This window comes from Talpa europaea (genome assembly GCF_964194135.1).
Source record: "Talpa europaea genome assembly, chromosome: 1".
NCBI lineage: Eukaryota > Metazoa > Chordata > Mammalia > Eulipotyphla > Talpidae > Talpa > Talpa europaea.
This window is the reverse complement of record NC_140073.1, coordinates 156,402,614-156,429,548: the sequence shown is the minus strand read 5'-3', so window position 1 is coordinate 156,429,548 and position 26,935 is coordinate 156,402,614. Positions and strand designations below refer to the sequence as shown.

The 26,935-nt window shown below is 59.3% G+C and overlaps 1 protein-coding gene across 2 annotated transcripts in view; it reads right to left on the bottom strand.

The window, feature by feature from the left end:
- Positions 1-26,935, bottom strand: part of AGAP1 (ArfGAP with GTPase domain, ankyrin repeat and PH domain 1) — a gene marked incomplete at both ends in the record, with an annotated part of 360,154 nt that overhangs the window by 145,229 nt on the left and 187,990 nt on the right. The gene's annotated exons all lie outside the window — the stretch shown is intronic.

Here is a 26,935-nt window from a genome sequence, read left to right as displayed (position 1 = left end):
TGTGGAGGACGGCACTGGGGCGCGAAGGGCCAGCGGGCGCTGAAGTCTGGTGTCACCCCTCCCCGTGCGCGGAGCCCTCACTGACTCAGCCGCGAATGTCATGCATCAGGTCAGAGCTGACCTACAGGACACACACCTGCATGCACACCTGGTCGCACACTTGGCGTCCCATCGTGCCATATGCAACGTCACTGCGACGCAGACTTTTCATAAAGGCCACCGCAAGCAAATACAACTGCTGTGGCACGTCCTGGCTCTCCGTGAATGTCACGGCGCCCCTGAAGATAGGACGCTTTGAAAACCAGGAGACCTAATTTTCCATTTCTACACATAGCACATTAACTGTACTCTTACCTTACGATATTTGCAAATAAGAACACTGTATTTCACCATTTTTCATTTCGGATTTCTAATTTATTAAAAATGAAATCCCATTTGCAAACTTAGCAATAGCACTTAATAGATGAATCGTGTATAATTTACTTTAATCCATTTTTAATGAAATCATATTAGGGCTTCTTGAAAGCCATTCAAAATTTGAAGCCCACACACTTCTGACGCGTGTTTAATCCAGTTTTCCTTAGATGACTGATGAGAACCGAGTCTTGCTTTAACTCCTGATTCCAGCAAAGCTCCCACCCTGTTTCTTCTCTGGTCGGAGAAAACTGAGGCCCCCCCGGCTCTGCTGGCCCCGGCACCTTGACTTGGCACTTCGCTGTCCTGGCCTGGTCCACCCCGGCTCAGGCCCCTTCACTGCCCTCCACCCTGGCTGCCAACTCTACCTGCTGAACACACAGTGCAGTGGACACGGAGACTCCTGCTGACTGTCCCTTTATCATCAACTCACAGGATCCTGCTACGACAGAGAAAGCACTGGGCCTGGCTGAGCAGAAGCCCTAAGTGTTCAAAGTAACTGGACACTGGAAGGAGCACAGGTGCCCAGGGATGTCCCAGGGACGTGTTACCTGCAGCCCCCTCAGCTCCTGATTCCACGACCCCCAGCAACGCAACACGAGGTTCCAGTCAGGTTCAAGTCCAACATTACCACCCACACCATGTTAATACTGTTTTTTATTCTACCTCTCACATTGCAATGGATTATGAGCCGCCTGGGACTCTGATCAACATCTAAATGTTGCTTCTGGGGGGAAATATTTCAGAGTTTGAAGCCACGAAACCTTTGCTTATTATTTGCAGAAAACACATTACATGACGCAGCACGCACAGAGGTCCCAGAGTCTGGGCAGAGAGTCACCATGGCCAGAGACCAGGCAGAAAACGAGGCCCAGGGGAACAGGCCCTGCCTGGGGGATGGGGCTGTTCACCCGGGACTCAGCCACGGACAAGTAGCTCTTAAAGCACATTTCCCTTCCCAGTGGAATCGAGGTAACAGACCCTGTCTGCATCCTCCGGTGGGTCACCACGTCCCACCAACTCCGACAACCCAAGAGGTCGGCTGGGGTCACAGGTGGAGGGGGGCGCTCCGGGCTTCAGAAAGCTTGTCCCTCCCACTCAAACAACAGGCAGGGTGCTGGGCACGAGGACACCCCCCTCTCTGGCCAGCAGCGCTTTCTTGAGTAGACCCACAGCCGGGCCACGCTCTCCCAGCGCCACAGGCACCTAGTCCTTAAGGAGATAAAGGCGGATGGTCCGACCGCAGGCGAGGGCGGGCTTCACTGTTTTACATTCACTTCTCACTGGTGCCAGGGAAACTTCATGTCTTGGTGAAAATCCCGATCTCCACCAGCTGAAATAAATCCTGTAAGGCTCGCTGTGCTACTCAAAGGCCGCCCACAGTTAGTTGGGCCGCGGGAAGACCGTGGCATGCAGGGGCCCTCAAGCTGGGCCCCCGAGGGCTGCTGGGCAGACAGGGCTGCTCACAGCTGCAGTCACCTGGCTGCCAGGCTCGCCGTTCAAGCGCCAGGCGCCGGCACGTGTGGCCCAGGTGTGCCCCACTAGCTCAGGTGCGGGCAGCGCAGGCATCAGGGCACCTGGATCCAGGTGAAGAGGGGGTGACCTGATAGCGGACGGGCTGCGCCAGGAGCTGCCACCTGCCTCTCCCTCCCTGACACAGGAGGACCTGCTAAGTCGAGGTGCCCACTGCCACTGCAGGGCCTAATGCCGTCCACCCTGGGCCACCCTCCAGAGCACACGCACCCACCCTGAAGCTGGGGTGTCCCCCTCGCAGACACCTCCGTGACCCAACTCCCCACAGAGGAAGACCCGTGACCGTGTGAGGGACACACACAGGACTGCACGTGCTCCTCCCCGAGGCGGACACACACACTGTGCCCCCCACACGCGTGCCCCCGCAGGCCCAGACGCTGAGTGTCTCCAGGGAAGGGGAGGACGTGATGGGGCCTGACGGAAGTCAGCGCAGCCCTGGCCAGAGGCTCCATACATGGCGCTCGCTTGCTGTGAGCTGGAGAAACCCAGCCCTGCATGGTGGGGGAAGCCCAGGGGCCGCACGTTCCAGCAGTGGGGGGCCCCTGGACTGTGCGGACTTCCTGATTACCCAATGTGTCTCCACAAATAAGAGGGGCGCCTCCTGAAAGCTGATGAGCCGAGCCCGCTGCTGCGTGGGGCGCCGCGGGAGGAGGCGGTAATCAGAGGCCCAGGAGCAGCTTCTGCGGATCAAAAACAAGCCTTCTGCTTTTACTCCTTCCTTTTTTTCCCTTTTTTCCTTAAATTAATTCTGAATGCTGATTTTTAAGAGTATTTGTATCAAGTGGGAATCACAGCATTTCCGAGACTTAAGAGACCCCGAAGTCCAACTATTCAGCCTGGATCTGCCAGACATCTGTGAGGCCCGTGTCCAGGTCGTCCATCCCTCCTGCGTGGACAGGAGGCTGAGGCCTGGGCAGCTGTGCGCCCAGGCAGGGGTTTGCTGCCCTGGGGTGGGGTTCTCCCCTGCACACAGCCAGATCCCCCAAAGTGCTGGAGGAAGAGTGAGCCCACCTGACCCCCCCCGCCCTCTGCTGCACAGGGACGCCCAGGCTGCACCCCCTGAGCCTGTCACCCTAAAATGACACACTTGCCTCCTAAATACTAAGAAAAGAAACCCACTACTGGTTGCTCAAATAAGCCTCTAGAGGTGGGGTAGCCCTGCAGAGGCAGCACATGGCCCAGCGCCTTCATCTCCTGAGTCTGAGCCTCGGGCACAGCTGCAGATTGGTGTCAGCATGCACACCGGTGTGTCAGCACACACCCAGCGTGTCAGCACACACACCCAGTGAGTCAGCACGCACCCCCAGTATGTCCTTCAGAGGCCGGGCTGGCCCCAAATGATCGACACCCCGAATGCGGGGCCCTGGCGGGCATGCCCTGCTCTTCTGCACGAGGAACTCGGTCTGTGGTGTGGCAAAGAGCAGAATCGTGTGCTGGCCGCAATCTCTGCATGAGCCCCGGGTCCCCGGAGCCTGGCCCAGGAGGTCACGGGAAGCCAAAAGCAATGTTAAGCGCACAAGCCTTAAGTAACTCACAAAGTTAATGTGATGCATGTACATTCTATCGGAAATCCATCACTCAGGGCTGCTGCAGCCCCGAGCTGTGATAAAACACTGCTCATAAATTTATATTAAAACCCTGCTCAATAGCAATTATTTACCAACAAAGATTCACTGACCGCATCAGAGATGGGGGTCCGAACCGGGCAAATGGTCTTTGTTTCGCGTCCAGGGACCCAGCGGCACCGGCCTGCGCGCTAAGGGAGAGCATCGGGCCCGGGACTGCTTGACGGCTGGCGCCCGGGTGGTGGGGCCGCAGCCGGGGTCATCGAAGGCTCAGCCAAGGCCTGATCTTTTCTCTGGAAGCAGCATTTCGCTTCCGCCTTACAGCCACTGGGCGGGCACACGTCTGGCCCAAAGCAGGGCGCGGGTCTCGCAGGGATGTGAATTGAGTTCTCCCGCTGCCCCGAGGACGTGCCAGTTGCTTTCTAATTACCAAGTTTAAAAAGACAATAGTTTCTTCAAGGCCAAAACACCCACCCAGGGTCAGAGATGTTTAATGTTCTTGCTTCTAGGGAAAAAAACAACCAAGCCTTGCACCCCGAATCCTCCTGGGGAGCCCCGAGTGCTCCTCGGGTCTGCAGTGAACACCTGTTGACTGTGCCTCGTTGAGGGTTTGCTTTGATCTGCTGGGCCCGGCTCTTGTGAGGGGCTGCGACGGTGTCTGAATTTCTCAGTGCCGCAGAGCAGAGCCGGCATCTCTAACGGAAACCCAGCGCGAGCCCACACCACTGCCGCGTGTGTTTGTCACTTTTACTCTAAAGCAAGACATTTTTGGCCACATGTATTAAAGCTGTGCTATCCTTAGGCTCAATGGGAAAAACTGGCCACATACACCTGGGTGGGATGCAGGCGGGTGGAGTGAGGAGACTGGGCACTCAAGGGAGGCTCAGGGCCTGGGGTGACCTCTCCTTTGTCCGGGGCTCCCTGCAAAGCACAGCCCGCTGGGCATGGCTCCCCGCGGTGTCTCCTAATCTCCTGAATGAACATTTGCCCATCCTGCTCCTGCCTGCCCGGGGCTAAGCTGTCTCTGGAGTAGGAAAGTGGACGCTTTGCCAGAACAAGCCTGGGCTGGGGAGGCGGTACGCACTCGAGGCTGCTGGTGCCAGGTCTGCAGCTCTGCTCCCGGCACCCCTGCAATGACACCCTGAGAGTCAGATGGGGGGCTGGAGCAGCGCCCTCACGTCTGCTCTCCCACCAATGTCTGCGCAACAAGTGTGAGGGGGCGCCGCCGCACGCATGCTGTCCTCTCCCTGGCTGAGTGGGCAGCAGAGGCGGGCAAGGCCGCAGGACGGGCAACGTCGGTGATTGAGCCGCCCGGCACCACTCTAGTCAAAACTGGCCAATTCTAGTCTTTCTCCCCCAAAGGCCCTCTTCACCCTTCCCAGGGCCCCAGCACCTCGTCAGCACCCTTCACCTGGTGGTCACAAGTCCTGGCTCCGTGACCTCCAGTGACACAAGCTCGCTGGGCTCTGCGACGGGGCTGCCACGCGCTGAGTCTGTCCCCCCCGGATCACACGTTGTAGTCCTGAGGCGCCCGGACCGCAGCACGAGGCTGGGCATGGAAACTGGGTCCTTACGGAGGACCCGTAAGGGTAATTCTGGCTAAACAAGGTCCATAAAAATGTGCTCAATAGTAAAAATCCATGTTTCATAGGGCAAGACGGGATGCGTTCCATCAAGATGGGGAGCAATGGATTTTAACCCAGCCGGTTGACATCCAGCCCCATCGCAACCAGACGTTATTTGACGTGTGCCAGCCAATATATTACGAAAAAAAAATCTAACTTCAATACACTAAAAGCACAGGTGCTTCTAAGAGCAACGCACCAAAGCAAGCAAAATACTGTTAAAAGCATAAACAAGTGAAAAAGCTCAGCCACGAAGCCAGCCTGAAACCCTGAGGTGATGCTTATGTCAAAGCAACAGCGGCCACTGCACCTGGAGTTGACTCCAGTGAAAGCTGATATTCAGCTTCAGATGTTCTCCCTCAGACTTTCCAGTCAACTCAGCACCATTTCCTCCAGAATCTAAAACCTCGAATCTGGAAGGTTGCTTCCATGCCATGAGCAGAGGAGAAGACCTCCCCCCAGCTCCTCAGACGCTGGCCTCGGCAGCGCCCTCCATTCAGCTCATCCCTAGAGCACCGCTTCCCTGGGGCTCTGGCGCGCTTTGGAGACCCCGTTCTCCGGTCAGGCGGCGCTCCACTCTCGTGAGGCTCTCCGCTCCAGGACAGGCTCGGGCAAGGGCGGATCCAACGCGGTGGTGTCCTCATAACAAGAGGACACAGACAGAGGGCAGCCCTGCGGGGGCAGGGAGAAGTGGCATCTACCAGCCACGGCACCCTGCCAGCAGCTTGATCTCATACTCCAGCCTCCAAGACTGGGGCCTCTGCCACGGGGCCAGGAGAGGGGCACCCCGAGCAAGGACGGCTGTGAGCTGTGGGTCAGGGGCGTGTCTTGCTGCCGGCACGCCCACGGCGCCCGGCCTGCAGGTGGCACCATGCCAGCCTCACTACACCCCCACGGGTCCCTCCGTCACCGTCCTCAGCTCCACCTCCCCGCCCTCGCCCTGCTCCGCGCTCCCCACGGGCGTCATCCTGAGCATCTCCCAGCACCTCCGATCCAGCACAGCCCAGATAGACCTCAGGTGGGCTCCGGAGTTCTTGGGGGGCTGATCACCCCGATCTCCGTATCAGTACCTGCTATGTGGCTCGTCCTAAAATCATGATGGCAATTACAGACATTCCCTGTTCTAGAATGTCTCTGAAAAAGTCAAGACAATCCATGGAAAACCAGAAGCAAGGTCGGGAGGGAGGAACGGTCGCTGGATCAATACACCAAGGCCGTGACCACTGAGCGCGGAGCTCAGCGTGAAGGAGTGACCGACCGGACAGCGGCCCGCGCACCGGATGCTGCTCAGGGTGTGGAACGCACCCCCGGGCGCGGGGAGTCAGCCCACGCTGTGGCCGCCGGCCTGGCAGGCCAGCTCCCCGAGGGCCGGTTTCCCCGGGGCCTCCTCGCAGCCCGCCCCACGGGAGGCCCCGAGCAAGATTTGGGCGCCGGCCGGTCCGCTCCAGCGCCAACACCCCACCACCCCCCATCTCGCAGGCTTCGAGTGTTTCCACAGGAACAGCAGGAAGCCCCCTTCACCGCACCCCTTTGCAGCAGTGATACCTGCCGCCCTCCGGGCCAGGGCTGGCGGTCTCGCGAAAGGAGGCCTTGCTCCCGGCTCGCAGGGACCCTGGAGCGGGGAGGGGCCGGGCAGAGAAGATTCTGGATCTTCCACCAGCTCCCTGGCGGCCCCTCCCGCTCCGGCTCGTCATGTGTCTGTCGTTCTGCGGGTTGGAGGGGACAGAGGGTTCCCCTTTAATTGAGCCGTCGGCATCTCCCCCGTCCTCTAAAGCCCCGATTACGCGCGGCGGGGTGAGTGACACACTTGTTAGTGCGGGTGCCCTATTTGCGAAACCCAGGCCCGCGCGCACACAGGTCAGCTCACCCGCGCGACCTTGCTGTCATTAGCCGCGGCTCTTCCTCCCTCACCGCTGCGAAAATCACACGGCCGGCTTCAAAGCGCCGGCCGGGGCTGGATTCGACCAGGAGCTAATCACCCACAAATCCAGCTCAAATGACAATAATTGGCTAAACTGTTCCCCTCTCCAGAGCTCAGCAGTAATTTGGGATAATAAAGAAAAGAATTATTCAGCTAACTGCCCCGAAATGCATGCTTTGTGACCGACACACTTCACATTTTAATCACGATGGACGCGGAAATCAATTTCAGGCCGCGTCCCGACACCCGGCCCGAGCTCGGCGGCGCCAGGACGGTCCGGCGGTTCCCCCATGTGCGCCGCCGCGGCTGTGGGGTGCCCGGCCTGCCTGGGGCGCCCGCGTCCCGCCAGCAGCGGGGGTGGGGGTGAAGCGCCCGCTCCGGGCAACTGCAGCCCTGAGAACGGACCAACGCCCTGGCGCCCGGGAGGAGGAGAGGAAGCCGGGAGGACAATTTCCCTGCCCGCCGAAGGCCGCCCGCGTCGCTGTCACCCCCGCTCGCGCCTTCTCTGTCTTCCCCGTCTCCCGCAGAGACGAGGGCCAGCCTCAGGTCGGGCAGTCCCCAGCGTGGGCTGTGGGGACCCCCGTGCTGGCCACATGGGGGCCCGTCCTCCCCACCCCCCATCCCTGGAGGCAAGACCCACAGACGGCGCTGACGGGCCGGGGGCCGGCCTGGCTCAGATCCGCGTGGTGCCTCCTCTAGGAGCCGGCGCCGGCGGGTCACAGGGGAGGCGCCCGGGGTGCGGCCGGGGCTCACCTCACAGGACGGGAGTGTTCCACAAGATACCAACAGCCCGGCCAGGCCACAGGCCACGCGGACAGGCAGGGAGCGTTCCCGGGGAAGCAACGATAAAACCTGTGCTTCGTCTTCACCCGAGCAAATGACCCTGGACCTCTCACGGCGGACGCGGTGCCCGCAGGCGCAGGTCACGCCCGGGCGCAGGCCCCCGCGCTCGCCCAGGGGCGCCGGCAGTGCGGCCTTGAGGGTGCTGGCGCAGCAGGGACCAGCAGGCGTCTCCTGGCTCGAGCCTGCACCTTGGAGCAGTTTCCCTGCTAGCCAGTGGAGACAGGGCCTCCTTTTGCAGGACTTGGAAGGATGCTGTCGGGGCCTGGGAGCGCTAGACATTTTTTCCCATGTGAGTTAATGGTGATGGCGTTCCAGACCCAACAGAGAACCCGCCGGATCACACCCGACAGCAACGTTCTCCTCGGGGCTGGGGGCGCCGCACACTGCCCGCCCCCCCGCCAGCATCTCACGTTTCCACCAACTGCTCGCCCACCCGAGCCCACCCGGCTCACTCCCCTCTGTCCAGTCCAGGCCCCGCCAACCCTGCCCAGGGCTTCCTCCCGGGCTGCCCTGCACGGCAGGGGCGGTGAGTCTGTGCTCGCCCCCGGGGGTGGAAGAAGCGCCCAACATGGGCCGCCTCTGTCCAGCAGGGTCACCATGTGGCGGCGGCCAGTCCTGTCTGCCAGGCACTGCGTCAAGTACACGCAGGTTTCAAAGACTCGGCAGGAAAAACCAAGAGATAACCTTCCACAGTGACTGCACGCTGCAAAGATCAAAGTGCCCCAACGAACAGTTATTAAAACCAGTTGCACTTTTTTCATTTGATTCTTCCTAACAGGCCTCCGAAGGGACCTGGGGGCGTGCGTGGGCTTTGCACCTGCTTCTACTTGACGGGTTCCCGGCTTCCTGCCACCAGCTACAGCGTCGGAGGCTGTTCTCGTCTTGCTCAGTCTGTTTTCCCGTAACCTGCAAATGACCCACACTCCGAACATGCTGTTGGGGGAATGAGCCAATAACCGAGCGCCCACGGCCATGACCGTGAGGGGGGAAGGTGCCACCAGGTTAAGTGACTGTGCAAGGTGACAGCCAAGTAGCCCAGGAGGTGGGACACCAGGGCCTGAGCCACACAGCCAAGGGAGGGGCTGGGATCCCTCGCTGTGGCCGCCCGCACAGGCCTGCACCACGGGGCCAGGCAGGCCAGAAAGCACCTGCTGAAGGAGCTGTGGGGCCCGCCTTGTGAGCGCAAATCACTGCTCTGCAGACTCCAGGCACAAACACAGTCACCACCCGGGGTCCGGCCCTAGGCCCATGCACGGGGATGCCAGCAGGTCGGCACAGCAGAGAAGGAAGTGCCAACAGTGCAGGCGACACTCACGTTCCTCCTGGCGAAGACAAGGGGGTTCGGGCAAAAGCAATGTTTCAGGTTTACCCCAAAACTTGGGCCAGGGGTGACCACGCTCGCAAGTGGGTCCCCACTTCTCTCCAGCGCCGACAGCACAGGGCAGCCGCCACAGAGAGCCCCAGGAGCGGTCCCGGCCGGCATTCCAGGCAGCACCCCCTGCTCTACTGCCTGGCAAACTGGCACAGAAAATGAATTCACGGCCGTCCCAGTAATGATAAGCCCCAAGCTCCAAAATGCTCCCTGTACAGCCTCTCGTACGAGCAGCACGACACTCACTGCACCCCGTCCCTGCGTGATGATGACAGTGACGGCTCCTTGATTTCTTGGAACGAACGCCAGCGTGAGCTGATGAGAATTATCTTCAGGAGATGACGCCTCGGGAAGAACACGGCGCCCAGCCTCCAGCTTGTGGCTGTGTGAGGAGGAGCAGGCCGGGCACGGGGACTCGCGGCCCCTGGGTGTCTGCTGTTGGGGGGCGAGTAGAGTCTCGGGGTGGTCACCGCAGGGCTGTCCCCAGGTGGTTGGCTGAAGGGGGCACGGCTGCTCTTGGCCCCTTATGATGACATGAGGGAGCTCAAACTGGGCAGAGTCCACGATGGTGTCTTCCCATGGGGTCATTTTTAAGCTGCGTTACAGCGTCAGGCGTTTCTACAGATGCCAAAGTCTTTCCCATCAGCTTCCTGTGAGGGACTGTCCGGTGCTGTAAAGTGGATCAAGTGGACACATGGTATAGAGGTGCTGAGTCATCTCTGGAGCTGCCCCTTGATGAGCGGGAACAAAGATACCTGCAGATGCCAGCGGCCCACGGGAGACCCCAGCCCTTGGCCCACCTGCCTGACTCACTGGAGCCGAGAGGAGGGGCACACGTGCCCCAAGTTGCGGGCAGAGGCCGTCGGGCTGAATGCACACAGCGGCGTGGGTGGTGGTGGTGGGGTGAAGGGGGGGCGGGCGGGCTTCTGTTCCACCCGCCCCTGCCAGTGCCAGTGCTGCTCCAGCGGAGGCTGTGACAGGCAGGCTGCCGTCCCGGACGGGCAGAAACGTGCTCTCCAGTGGCGTAAACCAAGCGGCCTGATGGGCTAGGCTAACACGAAAATCCTGGGGAAATTCTCAGCCGCCGCAGCCAACAACGCGCTCACGGCGACAGCCCATCACGCGGACTAGCCCTTCTCGAAGCCAGCAGCCGCCTACAGAGCAGGATGAAGTGGTGCCGACAAATCCTCCGATTCATCACCTTTAACAAAACTCTGAAGGCCCCGGCACAGAAGCTAGTTGTGAATCAGGCCAATCTGATGAGGCCCTGCGTGGTGTCAGCAAGTTAAAAATGGCCTTTTGTTTCAATACAAGAGTCACTTAGTATAGACTATGTACAAAGTATTGTATTTCATGCCCCATTTACGATAACATATTAGTGGGTTCAATCATCAAGTAACAATTGTTTCCTCGCTGGGTTCAGATATTGGGGAGGGGCCTGCCGGGCGGTCCAGATGGTCAGACACGCAGACCGACTCGGGACGTTGCACTGCATGTCCATCCACGACATTACATCATCACACACCCACATTTTGGAAACGATACAGTCCTAGCGAAGACACTTTTTTTTTTAAACACCAAGTGAACACCACTTAGCATGCTGCTCTTCACGGGACTATTTACAGTGACTCAAAAAAGAAGACTGGCTTTAAAAGCCTTCCCGGAATTATCTGATTGATTCCCTTCACTGCAAAAATGTCAAAAGTCATTCTCAGATAAAACAGATCATGGCAACAACCCCAGCCCTCTGCAAAGCAGGAAGTGGCACAAGCTTTGGTTATGAACTGTGAGGAACTGCAGCCCCCGCACACCCTAAATAAAAGAATCCAAAGTTGGGAATAAAGCAGATGAGGGCACTTCACGTGTTGCATGCTCCTCTGTTGGCTACTAGCCTAGACACTTTACTCTTTATTTAGGATGTCAGGCCAGAAGGCGAGGGAAGACAGTGGTGATTGGAAATCTGTGTAGTTAATAAGTAAAAGCTAACTGGTAAATACCGAATCCATAAACCATCTCCTTGAATTAAAAAAAAAAGGCTCATTTCAATGTGTGGTTTCAAGTCAGGATTAAAGGAAATACAGAAAGCGTGTGCGTGCAACACACACGCATGCACACACACACAAAATGGCTTGCAGCAGAGCTCAGAAATTTATTCCCCTTTTAGCCTTGAGTGTGCCAGGAAGCTCAGAGAAGTCATGCTTTTCTGATGGAGGTCTTTCTGGGACACTGCTGTGCCTGTTCCTTTATGGCGTGCCACAACTTTTTGTTGGTTTAATGAACGCCTGAGCTTCCCTAAGTGTGAGATTCAAGCTGAAAGAGGAGGAGGAGCGGAAAAGAACAATTTAGAGGCAGGCTCAGCTGCTGAGCTTTGCTCAGGACCTCGGACAGCGATCAGCAGCCGGTTGGTGGGGGACAAGGGTGGCTGCTGACCCCAACTTGGGTCCTTCTGGAGGGGTGTCCACCAGCCCCAGGGCCCCATTCCGTGCCGCCAGCGCCCAGGCAAGACCTGGGCCACCCTCCAATCCCCAGGGTTTGTTACTTCTTGCTGCCAGAAGCGGTGAGCTACAGGCCTAAGACATCATGGGCTTTTGAGCTGCTTACAGGGCCACGAAGGGCAGGCAGCAGCCTTCCAGACAATAGTTCAGAACTTGTTCAGTAAAGCTCGATTTTTTTCCCCTTCAAAGGTTGGAATTTGTTCTACAGATAAAAGTAATGCCTTGGGGGAAAATAACTCGAAGGCATCCCTGACAAATGCAGGTCTCCCCGGCACCACTGTGTCAAGGTGCAGTTGCCAATGGAAATAGCAGCTAAGAGATGGGAAGCCAGAACTTTAAAAAAAAAATAAAAAAGGTGCAGAGGAAATAAGAAACTAGAAGGTTCGCAGCTAATTGGGTGTTCCTATCTGAACACTGGCACAGACCCCCCAAAGCATGTATTTTTTAGAGGTAATATGTTCCCCTTTGGGAAGCAGAGGGAGGAGAGGCTTAAAGATTTCGGATGTGGCTCTGGGAGGGCAAGAGAGCCTCTCCCCGCGGGCCAGAGACTGGCCCCTCTGGCCTCTGCAAATAATTCCTCCTCTGGAACTTCTCTGAAAACTTCCAGTGGGTGGAGAGGGAGTTAATAAAAGAAACAATATGTGTAAGGAGATGCAAGGTGGCCGAGTGGGGCTAATGGAATTTGAGGCTGGCTTTAATTTTAATGAAGAAAGTCGCCAGTAGCAACAAAACTGTCAGCGGCCGCCGAGCCCCATCAATAAAGACGCAGACGACATTAGTGCCGGGCACCAGTACAAAAGGTTCCCCCGCTTCATGCTGTGCTAAATTGGCTGCCCAATTTTTCTTAAGTGTCCATTCTATTTAGAAGACAATTTATTAATTTTTGCCATTCATTGTCAGTTGACAGGCCATCATTTTGTAGCCCGAATTTTAGATGAAAACTAATTGAAAAGACTGGCAGTATTTATGAGGGGTATTATTTGTCAATTACAGCGGCAAATACTCCTTGCTACCACCAACTTTGATGCCCCTGCTCTCTGGGTGTGAGGACTGTTACTGCTGGCATTAAAAGATGAGTAAGTCTCTCCCAGCTCATCAGCTCATCAATTTCCAAGGCCTGTCGGGAAACCACCTTTCACGTTATAAGGACCTTTCACGGCAGATGGATATGTATTAACTTTTGACAAAAGGAAGCACATATCAGGTAATGAGGGTGTGGAGATGTGCCCCCAAAATATAACTCGCTGGGAAAGAATTCATACCCATTCCTGTTTTCTCAGCTCTGAGTGAGAGTCATCACAACTACTTAAAGGGGGGGGCTTTCTTAATTTGGTACCATTTTAACGTAACTTCTCCTTGAATTACTATATTAAAAACACTCAAGCAGCTATATAGGTTCTGCCTACCATTTATTAACCCACAGGTTCACTATCCTTTCCTTAAAAACACCACCTTATCTTTTATAAGGAAAAATGATGTTCATCCATTAAAAAGTCCCCAGAACTTTGAGGTGAAAGCCTAAAAATATTTCTCTAAAAATGTTATGTTCCTATTCTACAGCATTCTATTTTGAATTTCTTAAAACCGGGGCTTTCAAAACTGCCGACAGAGTGTCAGAAGAATTGGATTGTAATTTGTTTACCGACTGCAGAAAAATTAAATGAACTGCAATTTTAAACACCCAACTTCAGCTCCCTTTTCTGGAGTAATGTCAGGGTGGAATGTGTTCAAGATTGCTGTGTAGCCTGAATCACCGTCCACTTCAATTTAAACAAAGTTAAAGGTTTCAGCAATTAAGAGCTGCATTGTTCCCAAGATGGCAAAGCTAAACAAACGATGGACCGCCGTGGCAGGGTCTGGTCAGTGCTCCGGCTCCAGAACAAAGCAGAGCCCTGAGGTCACCAGGCGGCAGAGGCACAGCTCACCTAACACGTCCACGGTCACCCCAAGACCGTGCTAGAGCAAGAGCCGCATTGCGGGTGCGTGTCCGCAGATTTCTGGGCTCTGCAGTGCTTTTAACTGGAAAACCTTTCTTTAGCCCCAATTGATTCTCAAATGGCTTCTGTGCTGAATTCCTGGAAATCAGTTGCAGGCGGACTTAGAAAATGCTGCCCATTAGTCTTCCCTTCCCACTGGCGGACCTTGAATTTGCTACCAGCCAAAAGCTAGCAGGGCAACGGAAGTGTGTGCTCCCGCGCCGCGGGCGTGGGGTATGTGCCTGCAGAAGGGGATGGGTGAGCCTCGATGCACATCCGCTGTCTTAAAAGCAGCAGCTGCAAGCAGGGAGGCTGCGCCAGGTGGAGGGGCCCAGGGCGCAGGAGAGAGGAGGGAGCCATGGCTGATGTCCCTGCAGGCTCTCAGGGGATGAGTGAAGAAAATGTATGTCAGGCGCCCCCCCCCGACCCCCACTGGCATCAGTTGAGCTATGGACGGCTGACTCCAAGTCTGGGGTGCGCCAATGAGCACCCAAGCCTCAGCACAGACGCCAGGGGAGGCACAGGCTGCAGCTGGCGGCCCCGACCCAGAGATGCCAGCGCCTGAGGTGCCTCTTGGTGCCCCGGTGGGATCACCCCTCGGCTTCAGCGAGCCAGCAAATCCCTTCTCTGCCACACCAGGCGCGAGGCATTTCTCACCCACACAATTCCAATAATTCTGGGTGAGCCGCTGGGAATTGGAAGCCTGGGAGGTAGAGTTGCAGCCTCAGCGCCACTAAGCCAAGATGAAAACAGAAGCTGCGCTGGGTACTCCAGAGACCAGGCGACCGCTTGGGAACGCGGCAGCCTCTGGCTCCGAGAGGCCCACAGAGCCGAGAAGTCCAGGCCTCTGGGGCTGAGGCTCCCGTGTCTTCTGTCCGCGGAGACCCAGAGGCTGGCCACGCGCCAGCCCCCAACGCCCCACGTCCTTGGACGCAGAGCAAGCCCAGGCCTCCCAACACAGCAGGTGGGGCCACGAGGTGTGAGGAGGCAGCCACACGCCACAGTGGGGCAGCGCTGCAACGGGAGAACCCAAGTTCAGGGCGAGGAACTGAAGAGAAAGGAAGACTCAGACGCCACTGCCGCCGCCACCTGAACGTCTGCTGTGACTGAGTGTAACGCAACTTCCCTCGCTTCAAAAATGTGTCCGAGGCAAAACACGCTGAGAATTGAGACTGAAAATTAATCTGTAATCGGCTTAATGACGACGTCTGAGAAGACGTGCTAGAGCCTATCGGCGCGCAAAGAGAACTGAGTTTCAGTTGCCGCTGAGTTTTGAATAAATATGTTAGTGATTGGATTTGAAATGCCTGCGACGCTGTCACCTCCCTGATGTGTCCCTGCCATGTCCCTGCCAGCTGTCACAACCCAGTCCCACCCTCCCCGCCACCCGGCCAGGTCTCCGTGTCGCGGGCGGCTGCCCAGGCTGGGGCAACCCCCCCCCCCCACAAGCCCCTTCAGCTGCTCCTCTCCAGCCTGGCCTGCTTTTCTACTCCTCGCACAATCAGCTGTCCGCCAGCCGTCCTGGTTTAAGATAACCGACGCTGAGATGTCAGGAGTGACACCTTGAAGGGGACAGAAAAGTGTCTCTTAAGCTTCCACCTAACAGACATGGCCAGCAAGCCGGGGGCTCATGCCGATGCTCAGGGAGGTGTGCGGGGCGCTGGCTCCAGGGAGGGCAGCTGTGAAGAGCCGTTTCTCGTACCTGCTCCATGAGCTGCTACAGGAAAAATACAGCAATGACAGTATGGCAGGGCAGGAACCAGCCACCCCTGAGACCTTCCCATGAGTCCACTGGGCTTGTACTAATCCTGCCTGGAGCTGGCAGCTGAGCAGGTGGCTCGGGTGAAGGAACCGCCCTGGCGGCCAGTGAGAGGACGTTCGGCACCAGGACAGGCGCGTTAAAGTCTCTCCTGCTGACACTCCCGGCCCGAGCTCACTCCCATGGGGTCTGCCGTGGCCCAGGCACCTCCAAAGGATTTGTCCTTGATGGTGATGCTCAGGGATGATGGCACCTGAGGCTGACCCTGCTCCCACGAAGGACAGGCTGACCAGCAGAAAGAGAGACACAGGCGTCGACCCACCGACCGCGCAGAGAGGGACTCATGTCCACCCCGGGGAGGGGCCCTTGGTCTCCTCTGTTCAGTATTTTCTCTGCCACCCTGAGCAAGGCCCAGACTGTCTCGGCCATGACAAGCATGGACACGGGCGATGGCTGGTTTCATAGTGGGTATGTCAGGAGCAACCCCAAGAATTCTGGAAGCTAGAAGGATGCACGGGTGATGTGTGCAGGACAGGGGGTCTCCGCGTTCTGGAGCTGAGAGTGGACTCTGCGTCTTAGCCCCACTCCTTCTACAAGCGGGCCTGTTGGGTTCCTTTTACAACGCCCCCCCCCCCCAAAGCCCAGAGCTAGTGTAGCCACCGCATTTGCTTCACGTAAAAGCCAGAGTCATCCCGTGGCTCCCCAAGGCCGCCAGCATCTCTGTCCAGGGTGCTGATGACAGGGCGCCGGGGAGGGATTTTCCTGGTAACAGCACTTTCTGGATTAATTCTGAGGGAGACTACATTTGTTTCTAATCAAACCGCAAACAAGTGAACCACCATCGCCCAACCACAACACATCTGCCCGTGGGCTTCCCATCTTACCCCCCCACAAAAAGGACCTCATCCTGGGATGCATTCACCACCTGTGAATGCACTTCCCACACTGACTCCCTGAGTGAGGCCCAGTAACATATCTGGTCTGATTAAACGCTCATTAGCATTCACATTCCTCACTCCATCCCACCGCCTGGAAAACGCCCTGGCTTCTGAGCCTCCAAATAGCTACCATCGGGTCTCAAAGAAAATGAAACCCACAGCGTCCTGCTCACAAAGGAGCCACCGCTGCCGCCTGGGCCCTGAAACACACAGAGCCGCCCGGCCAGAAAGGAGGCGCCGCGTCCTCTCGCGGCACGTCCCTGGGGAGCAGGGGGGTTTATCTCTACCTGCCTGGGGACCAATTAGAAAGAAACAACTAAAATCACACGGAAGCTGACTTAAGTCGGGAATTTTCTAATTCCGTATTGTAAGTTGTAAGAAAGTCACGATGTTGCTCCTTAGAAGGAGGCGTCACTTAACCCGCTGCCAGCAAGAGAGGGCACGGGGTGGGCGGCGGGGGGAGGCGGTGAAAGCGGCCCTCACACCACCTTTGATTTTAATGTCTCCACGTTGTTAGGGTGCCTTGTACCCTGAACATGCAAAGCTCAAATATACGGGATTTTTTTAAAAAAGATTTCTCAAAGAAAGAGTGCAATTCTCATTGATCGCTTCCTTGGCGGCGTGATTGCCCGGCTGTAGAAATTCGGGGTCTATTGTCGAGGCCCAACTTTCTGCGGCAGCCCTGGATGGCTCCACCTCTACCTCCTGTGACCTCTTTGTTGGAAGGTGTCAGGGGCCGTCAGAGACGCGCCGCAGCCGGGGCAGACGGAGCCTGCCAGTTATCGGGCGATCTGCAGCCACCTCTGTGTTAACTCCCCCGCTAATTCATCATGGCCTGGACAGCTAGGCTGATTGTGGGCCTGCAGCACAATGGGGGGCTCCGCTGACCACCCCTCGGCCTGGCCAGGGGCGGGCTGCCGGCCCGGCTCCAGCGGCTCGAGATAAGTGCGGGCTGTCAGCACAAGGACAAAGAAGGGCAGGCCCTGGGGAGAGAGGAGATAAAAAAAAATTCCTCACAACTGCTTTATCTGATGAGGGTTATGGCTAATTAATTATAAACTCAATTACCTAACCCTTACTTCAGCAGTCTCTATTCATTAAGAGATAAAACTTGACTGTCGGCTAACTTTCCCCGCACGAGGCCCGCGCCCCTGGCTGCTGCGGCTCCGGGCGCCCAGGCCCGCGGAGACTCGAGGCACCCACGCCTGCGGGCGCCTGTCGAGAGCCAGCCTGTCCCGGGCACCCCCTTCCGCACTGGGCCCTCTGAGGCAGGCGAGGAGGCCCCAGGAGGGCCTGACTGAGAAGCAGCACCAGGCGCAGACAAAAGGCATGAGGTGCCGGTGCCCCCATCTCTGTGGCATCTTAAGCGGGTCTTTTAATGGGGGTGCAGAAACGGGGGGTGCACAAGAATCCTCTGCTCCTGAGCCATCGCCCCAGCTGGGAGAGGCCGCGGGGACACCCTGGCGTCTCTTCTCCCTACACATAAATTTCCTTTCCCCGAAACCCGGCCGGGCCGGCCGTCCCGCGCGGCGCTCACAGGCGGCCGCGTCAATGGGCTCCATTCAGCGAGGCTGTTAATCTCCCTCGCCCTCTCCGCTTTGCCCGCTTTAATGTATTTTCATGTCCATAAGTTCTTTTAATAAGCTGGGAGGGTCTGGGAGAGAAATACTTCAGGTTTTCTTACTGCTCGGCGCCCAAACTCCCGCGGGCGCGCTGCAGAGACACGAACAGGCACGGCCGGCCTGGGGGCGTCTCTGGCCGCGGGCTCCGGGCCCCGCGCCCCCAGCACAGCCGTCTCGTGGAGAACGTTCCGGAACCCCGCCAGCACCCTCCTGGGGGCTCAGCAGCTGGCATCCTGGGGCGGGGGCCAGGCTCTGGGCAGCAACACTACTGGCAAGAGGGTCACAGAGCTGGCAGCCCCTACCCGGACAGCCCCTGGAACCACGGTGGTCGCCCCGAGACCCTGGCAGCCCCGTGGAGATGGAAGGAGAGGGTGTGGGGGCCCGGGGGTCCTGGCAGCTAGGTGAGCCCCCCCAGCTCCCGGCCAAGGGGCTGTGGTGCTGGCCCCAGCTGTCTGGGGCCTGGAGCAGTGGCCAGTGCGAGGCTAGCCAGCTGGGAGGGGGCCTCAACAGCAAGTCTGCTGGACGTGGACACGCTCCGAAGACCCACCCCGCCCACCGTGCTGGGAGCCCCCAAGCCGGGAAGGGCCACAGACAGGCCAGGCAGCTGTGTGCCCAGGAAACCCCGGCCAGGCCCGGCACGACCAGCCGCCTGCTGAACCGCCTGGGCGGCTGTCGCCCTTGCCTGCGTGGGTCCCAAAGCCACACCCTGTGGCCTGGACTGGCAGGAGCGGGCTGGGGAGCAGGCCGGGGCGGGGGGCCCGCCAACACCCGGACCTCATGGCTCAGCTGTCACCTGCCCCAGCCCGGAGCATTGGTGCAGGGCCCACTGCGGGGGAAGGGGTTTGTGAGCGTGGAGGCTCCTTGAAAAGCAGCAAGATTTCTGAGGACACCCAGCTGACCGTGGGCCTGAAGCCTTTCCTCCTCACGAGGCCGCCCCTGCAGCCCCCTCAGGTAACAGCTCCCACCGCCGTCACGTGTGTCTCTGAAGTGAAAGCTGCCCAGGAGGTCTGCGCTGCCCCTGTGTCCACACGCTCCCCCGGCCAGGGCGATCCTCGGGTGGGAGGTGTGGGAGCTGGAGCTGACGCTGAGCGCTGGACACAGGGCAAGTGCTGGTGCAGCCAGCATGGGAAGAGGCGGCGCCGCCTGACCTCAGGGGCCACTTGACCACTGGACCCACCTGACCACTGGGCCCCTGACCCGGGTGCTGTCCACACACAATTCCTCACTGGGCTTGGGGACCCCTTCCCGTGCAGGGTGAGCGCTTGGGGTCTGCCTTCCGTGTCCCCTCCCCCTGGCACCTGTGCAGCAATGTGGGGGCCCCGCGCCAGGCTGCCGTCATCTGCACTCTAAGGAGGTGCTGCTGAGAGGCTGCGCCGGGGCACAGGGTCAGCAGTGGGGGGGGGTGTGCGTGCCCCCTGAGGGGCTGGCAGGGGCGATATCCAGTCGGAGCTCGGGCACCGCCTCCTCCTGTCCTTTCCTGGCCTTCGAGGGAGATAGGCAGCTGCCAGGTCAGCACAGGCGGGCAGGAGGCGAAGGGCCAGCACAGCTCAGGGGCAGGGTGGCAGCACCCTGGGGACCAGGAGGACGCAGGAGAGACCTTGCGTCCTGGCCTGGAGACAGGTGAGACAGGAGCGCGTGGGACCGGCGGAGCCACGAGTGGGCAGCAGGTGCTTCTGGGTCAGGTGCCAACCCCGGCCAGCAGCAGCGCCCGGGCCGGCTCCGCCATGGACAGCACGAGGACAGGCGCGAGGAGCTGCACGTTAGTTGTTGACATCATCACCGCCACTCCAATAGAGGAATGGCTTTTACATTTGATTGGAAACAATGAATACTTGGAGAGACATTCAGAAAAAAAACCCAGTTAATTATAGTCATATGTGCAGCCGTAATTGGCCCTTGTTGGCCAATAGAAGGAAGACATTTGCAACTTTTCCCAGGAAATTATATTCTAAATCCTTCACGAGGTGGACCTCGTCCTTTTTCTGAGAAAACTTGATGGCAGTCTTTAGTATTCACTGGCATAATTAGGACTGCAGTTAATTTCATTAAATTCTCTTGCTGCTAAATGAAGCAGATTATGAGACATCTTTTATTGCAAGGCGTGAAATTACAGCCTGTCAGCTGCCAATGGTGGGGTGAAACTAATGAATTACAGGGTAAATAACACCAGAATTAACCAGCCAATTTAACAGAGCGCCACGGAACAAAGTCGTTCTCGCTTAAGGCGGAAGGACCGAGGTGGCCGGGCCTCTGGGCACCCACCTCGACAGAGCTCAGACTCGGAAGACCCCAGGAGAGGGTGAGGGGGAGCGGGTGGCCCACCCGGACCAGCATCGGAGCCCAAACATGTGCAGGCTGGGGGGCGTTCGAGAAGTAGGGGCTCAGGGTGCACCCGTGGGTGCTTGCCCTGTCGAGAGGCCCAGCAGCCTCAGTCTGGCGGCGCGTCTCGGCACGTAAAGAACTGTGAACGCAGCGCCTTGCAAGCAAATGACATCATTGTTATTCTCACCGCGATCTCGAGGTGACCTCACGAAGAATTCTGATTTTCCCTGGGAACTGTTTCCCCTTTTACGCGAAATCCAAATTTTCATTGAGACGATTATTTCCTGCTTTCCGTGACCGAGCAGGCAGCGTGGTCCTGGCATCGCAGGGAGCCGTGTGCCGGGGGAGGGCGCGGAGGAGGGCAACGTGGAGGCCGGGCAGCACGCGCTTCGCCCAGACACAGCTGCCTCGTACAGCAGGGCCAGGCACTGGGACGCTGAGGTCACCACACCCGCTCCCTGCTGGGTTACCCGACTGCCTTCACCGAGGCCATGGTGACCCTGCAGCGGGAATGGACACTGAAGGTCATGGCGACGTCCAGCTTCTCATCTGGACCACGTGCATGGTGCCTCGGGGACAAGGTGGCCCCGGCGTCTGCCCTCCTCGGGAGCAAGCAGGGGCAGGACGGAGGCTGGGTGCCTCGAGGAGAGGCCATGGGCCGGGTGGGGTGGCAGAGGCCCTGCAGGCGGCGCTGGGGACCAGGAGCAGCGGGCAGCCGGGGGGATGGCAAGCAGGACCGGCTATTCCACGCATGACAATAGGAGGACGCGACAATATCAGAATGTTTCTTGTCTGATCAAGTGACAAATTAAATTCCCATGACTAGGATGGTTTTACGATAAATTTGATGCATTTTAACCCTGTCATAGCTTTTCAAAGATGTCATTTTCAGTAAAGAATGAACTCCCTGGTGGCGCAGGCAGTTGAGCGCCGCACAGTGGAGATGTCCGCAGCCTCTGCCGGCGGGTTCAATCCCGGCCGGCCCGTGAGAATCCCGCATGGCGCGCAGACCTCTCCTGCCGCCCGCTGCTCCCCTCAGCAGTGGATTTCAGTGGATCTGCCTGTTCTGTTCCCCACTCTGTCTCTGGTGAACCCTCTCACCCTCCCGCTCATCTGGCCTGTACCCCGGTTCTTGCATTAAAAAAAAAAAGAATGCACTTGGAGCGGCACAAGAGGTAACGCGGAGGTGGTTCCCGAGTCTCACGGAGAACTGGGCCCCGCGGCCCCGCAGCCGCCCGTCTCGGACAAAACCTTAAGCTGGTGTCGCTGCCCATGAGCTCGTGTCTCGGCACCGCGCCAGAGGCCGCCGGGCCCTCGCCGTGGGGAAAGGGATGAGCGCGTGTTTCCCGCCCCGGTTCTCTGTGTCATGATGTTCTCAACGGAACCGTCTTCCCGTCCTCAGTTTCTGATGCTGCTGACAGCTCCCCGGCACCCGAGCTCCATGCCCCAGAGTCCGCGACACCCCCTTGGGTGTGCAGGGAGGGTGGGTGGGCACTTCTGCCCCTCACGTGCGCCTGTCCCAGCCCCCACGGCCCCCTGGTGAAGGGATCACGACTCCGTTGGAAAATCGTGGGGACGCTTCTGAGAAGATGGGGCCCAATCCCCACATTGTCTGTGGTTTCAGGGGCTCCTGCCCTTTAGGGGAGGACCTGACAAGTGCTCTCTCCACCACCCCCTTCCCTGAGAGCCAGAGCCGAACCCCAGCTCCAGGACGTGCTTAGAGGACGCCCCGCTCACACTCGGCAGCTGACGGAGACGCCTGTCCTCACGATCTGCACAGGACGCAGGTCGGAGGGAGTCACGCCTGGGGTGAAGCGGTCCCTGGAAAAGAGGAGGTGGGTTCACAGTTCACAGTCATGGGCGGGGTGCCCCAAACACCCCGGGATCGAAGGATCCGGCTGCAGTCGTACCCAAAGCCGGGACACGTCACGGCCAATGGCGGGAAGGGCCAGGGCGCCTGGGGTGCGTGGGGTCCGTGTGTTTCTGTCCCGAGTCACAGAAGTAGCTCGGGGTCTGCTCTGGCTGGGGCCCTGGGCGCGTCCTCAGTGAGATGCACTGGCAGGGATCAGCCCTTCAGCGGGTCTGACTCAGAAAGGGGGCACTTCCGGTCACCCTGAGGGCCCAGCTGAACCCCCCTCCTCGAGATCCTGGGGCAGCTGAGCCGTGGGGGGCCCTGAGTTCCTGGGGTGGCTCATTTGGCTCCTGCTCAGGCAGCTCGCCTGGCACAACACAGGGCCTATGCCCTGCAGCCGGTCTGACCACTGAGTCCAGCGCCGGGTGGGTTCCTGCTGGTCCCGGGACACTTCGCACACTCAGCCACAGCGGCCCCACTCAAGAAGCACAACGTGGTGGGGGTGAGGGCGAAGACAGAGCTGGCCACTGCTCCCCAGTGTACAACACGGCCAGGCTCCCGCAGGGAAGGCCACCGGGGTGGGAAGGGGTGGCGAGGGAAGCCAAGAAGGCTTCTGGGAGGAGGCAGCATGACGCCTGCCCTGGGCCCAGAGGACGAGGTGGTGGGGCAGTGGTGGACACAGCACGAGGGAGCAGCGCACACACCAGGCCAGGGCAGAGGCACTGTAGGGAGAGCCCGGAACCCGTGCCCCCGTGCGTGACCGTGTGGGGTGGAGGGGCCCTGGAGGAGCCCGCCCGGCCACCTGGGGCTCTGTCCAGCCAACCGGGCGCCAACAGCTTTCGGAATCAACTGCTAAGGTTTATAGCTGATAAGCCTTAAGACGGCAACCCCAGATTCCTTGCTTTAAGTCCAGGGCCACAGAGTAAGAGGGGCATGAACGTGAGGGCCCCGCACCCCACAATGCACCCACCGCAGGCTCGGTCCCTGGTGCGCCTGCTGGTAGCACCTGCCCGGCAGTTATTCATTCAGCCACAGGCAAACCCAGTCCAAGCTACCCACTGGGGCTCTGGGGGCCAGTGGCAAGCCCCCCGGGAGTGGCACTCATGAGGTCAGACAGGGCGAGCACCTTGGGAGGAGGCGTGGCAGGCTCTCACCGGAGACCTCTGACCCAGGGCCGACAGGGGCAGAGGCTGGCGCCCCCACGAGAGTGGTGTCGGGGTTCAGCAGGAGACGGCGCCGGCAGGCAAGGGTACCCAGAAGCTCCGAGGCGGGGCTGGAGGCCGAGGTGCAGGAATCCCGGGGAGAAACGGGGCGCGTGGGAGGCCCTTCCCCAGCCTCGCCCGCTGCGGCCGCCTGAGGGAGGGGGCTCACTTCCCGCAAAGGGGAGCGCTCCACCCCGGCCCCCAAGAGCCTGCTCGGCGGGGGAGCAGCCCGCTGCACGCGGACCGGCCGCGCGTGATCCCGGCCTGACAGCGCGCGTTTCCCAGAGCCACTCACGAGCAAACACCACGGCTCCCTGCAGGCTCCGGCGACGGGGAATTTTTACCAGGAAAGTCTTTTTAATGAAGGTGCGCGCATCGTTGAAGCACAGAGCTGCCGCCCTCCGGACACGCGACAGGGCAGCGCCGCAACGTGTCAGTACAGAGAAGCCAAAATAGGGGTGCGACTCGGCTTCCTGGGACATTCACTTTCTTGAGGGTACACCAATTTCTCTGAGCTGTGCCTGTGAATGGGGGTGCAGGAGAAGGGGACCGAGAGCATCCAGGGTGGGGAGGAGACACGGGGGTGGTGGGAACCAGGAATCGGGGCGGCGATGGAGCCCAGAGCTCACATATTCCCAAGACCACTCCCCAGCAGGCAGGGAGGGGGCTGGGAACCAGGGTGGGTGGGGAGGTGGACCCCAGGGCATCGAGGCCCGCTGGTCCTCGGGAAGAAACCCACGACGGGACTAAGCGCCAGCAAACGTTTCTCCTTAGTGCTGGGCCCGCACCGCTGATTTTATATCAACGTTTGCACGTTGGACACAGCGGTTTACAGGAAAACACGAATCCCCGGGGAAGACCACGACGGTCGACCTTGGTGTCTTGTGGAGATTCTTTCCAAGAGTAAGAGCTGTAAGTTTACAAAGAACCAAGTAAACTGGAATTTAGTCATCAATACGTTAAAAAAGCAACGTGTGGGAGATGAAGTCATCAACACACCCCTCGTCAACACGCTGCCTGAGATCGGCCCACTGTGCATGACCCCTCGATACCAGTCTCACACCCCCAGACCACGGGCGTGTCTGCATCCAGCTGGTTATCTGCGAGGACAAGCATCTGCAGGTGACAGTCACAGGCTCTGCTGGCACCACTGTGGGAGTCACCTGTGCCCACACTTGAAGGAGGGAGTCCATCCCCGGAGCCCCAGCCTGTGCCCCGGAACCAAGTGCCACTCAGGCCGAAGCCACGCTCAGGCGGGGTGGCTTGAGACGGCAGAGCATCCTCATCCCAGATAGTGTCTCCTTTCCCCGTAAACTACGAGCAGCCACAGGCCGAAAGCCACCAAGTCACAGGCCACAGGAGAGCCCGGCCTGCGGCCCCCTGGAGGCGTTGCCCCCTGGAGGAGCAGAGACCCTGGTTTGCCCTCCAGGAGGAGACGCATCCTGATCCAGGGCTCCGAGCCCTGCGTGGGAATGTGTAAGGGCAGGCGGCGGAGCCTGCAGCCTTTGGGGAGGAGGGGAGGCGGGCGTGCGGCAAGGACACAGGGCAAGGGGGGGCAAGGCACCGGGGCGAGCAGGAGAGGGGTGTGCGCCAGAAGCAGCTTGTTCTCTCTGCAACAACAGGGGCGGCAGCAGCTCGGCGCTGCATGGAAGGAGGAGCCAGCCTGGTGCAAAACCAGCGACCCACAGCCACGAAGACAAGCCAAGGCCCCTAGCGGGGACCCATGGCCACTGCTGACTCTCCACCTGGCTCAGCGATGACCAAGTAATGACCATGAAAACACACTGATGTCTATTCAGGGGCATCTGCTGAGCAAGGCTTCTCGCGGCCCTGTCGACAACAGCCCAGCTGCAGAAGCCCCGGACAGCGTGGGGAGGAAGACATGGCAGACCAGCACAGCGGAGTACTACACGGCCAGAAGCAAGAGGGCGTCTGGCCATTTGCTGCAACATGGACGGACCTGGAGGGGCTGATTCTAAGCAAAGTCAGTCAGAAGGAGAAAGAAAACTAGAGATGACTCATTCACGCTGGAGCAAACAAAGCAAAGCAAAGGAACAGACAAAGCCAAACCGAACCCTAGAAATCTGACGGCAGAAGGAGGCTCTGGGGGGAGGGGACGCAGGTGGGGGGAGGTCAGCGGACCGGGCGGAAGATCATTGGCGCTTGGCTGGTGGTTGGGATCACGCGCATCTGCAGAGGTGGGAACCTGCACCCCAGGACACAGTGTGGCAGATCAGTTGCGTCGACACACTTACTACATGTGCGTAAATGCACACGCTTGCATGCTTTACACGCACCTACGCGTTTACATGTACAAGACGCACGCGGACACGGCAAATGGACATCGACGTCTCCCGGTCTTCTCGGAACAGGAGCGGACAGTGGCTCACGAATGCAGCATTTGTTATTTTTTTAAATCTCATTTTGATAATGAAATGTCGGTGAGGTAGGTAGTCGCTCTCTCCCCCCAACACCCCTCCCAGCCCTTCGGCCCTTTCTTCCTCACGTCCCCCTCGGGCTCAGGCACCGCGTTCCTTTGTGGGGAAGATGAGGCTTGTCCACGAGCCTTGATGAGCACTTCGCTTGGCAGAACCGTCTGCGTCCACCCCGACGCGCCCGTCCTCCCGTGCGTTGTGCCTCCAGCCCTTTCGGCTGCTGAGAGCGACGCATCTCCCCTCCCGGGTGCTGAGCGGTGCTCCTGGCGGGCGCAGGCCGACCCGGGCCTCTCCTCGGCGGGCGCTGCGGCTGCAGTGGACGTCACGGATCAGGAGTGTTTGCGGCGGTGGTTTCAGGCTCTCGGGCAGAGGCCGGGAGCAGGCCGCTGGCCCGACTGTGACACGCTCATCGGGATCACCTTGTCCTCGCAGCCAGGACTCGCCCCGAGTCCACACCCACCGGCCGCGTCTCCTCCTGCTCCCCACGCAGCGGCCCGGCCTCCGGGAGCCTCTGCTCCACCCGAGACCTCACCAGGGACCCGTGTCCCCAAGCAGCGAGGACGTCTCAGTCCTTTTCCGAGTTGAGCTCCCCCTTGAGGAAGCCCGCCTCCCCTCCCACGCGGCCCGACGCCCGCCCCACCCGCCCTCCGCCGGGTCCGTCTTCCCGCGGGGTCCTCTCCACGGCTGCTCGGCTCCAGCCTCCGTCCCGCGCTGGCCCTGTGCTCTCTCCGCGCGGCGCCTCCATCTCAGCTCCCTGATGCTTCTGCTGCCGCTTCTGCATTCACGGTCCCCAAATGCGCCTCTTGCGCCTGGGCGCCCCTCGTCTGGGCACGCGCACTAGACACCTGGCTTTGGGGACCCACGTCTGCGCCGTCTCTTGCCTGGACCCGCGGCCGTCAAGGTGGCCACGCCAGCGTCCCTCCTTCCCTTCTCCCTCACCCTCCACCGCCCTTAATCCTCTTCCACAGTCCTCTTCTCTCCACCGCCAGGCTCCCTGGGACAACCCCCCTTACCCGCCTTCTCCCACCTGGACCGCCGGCCTGGCCGGCCCAGCCACCCCC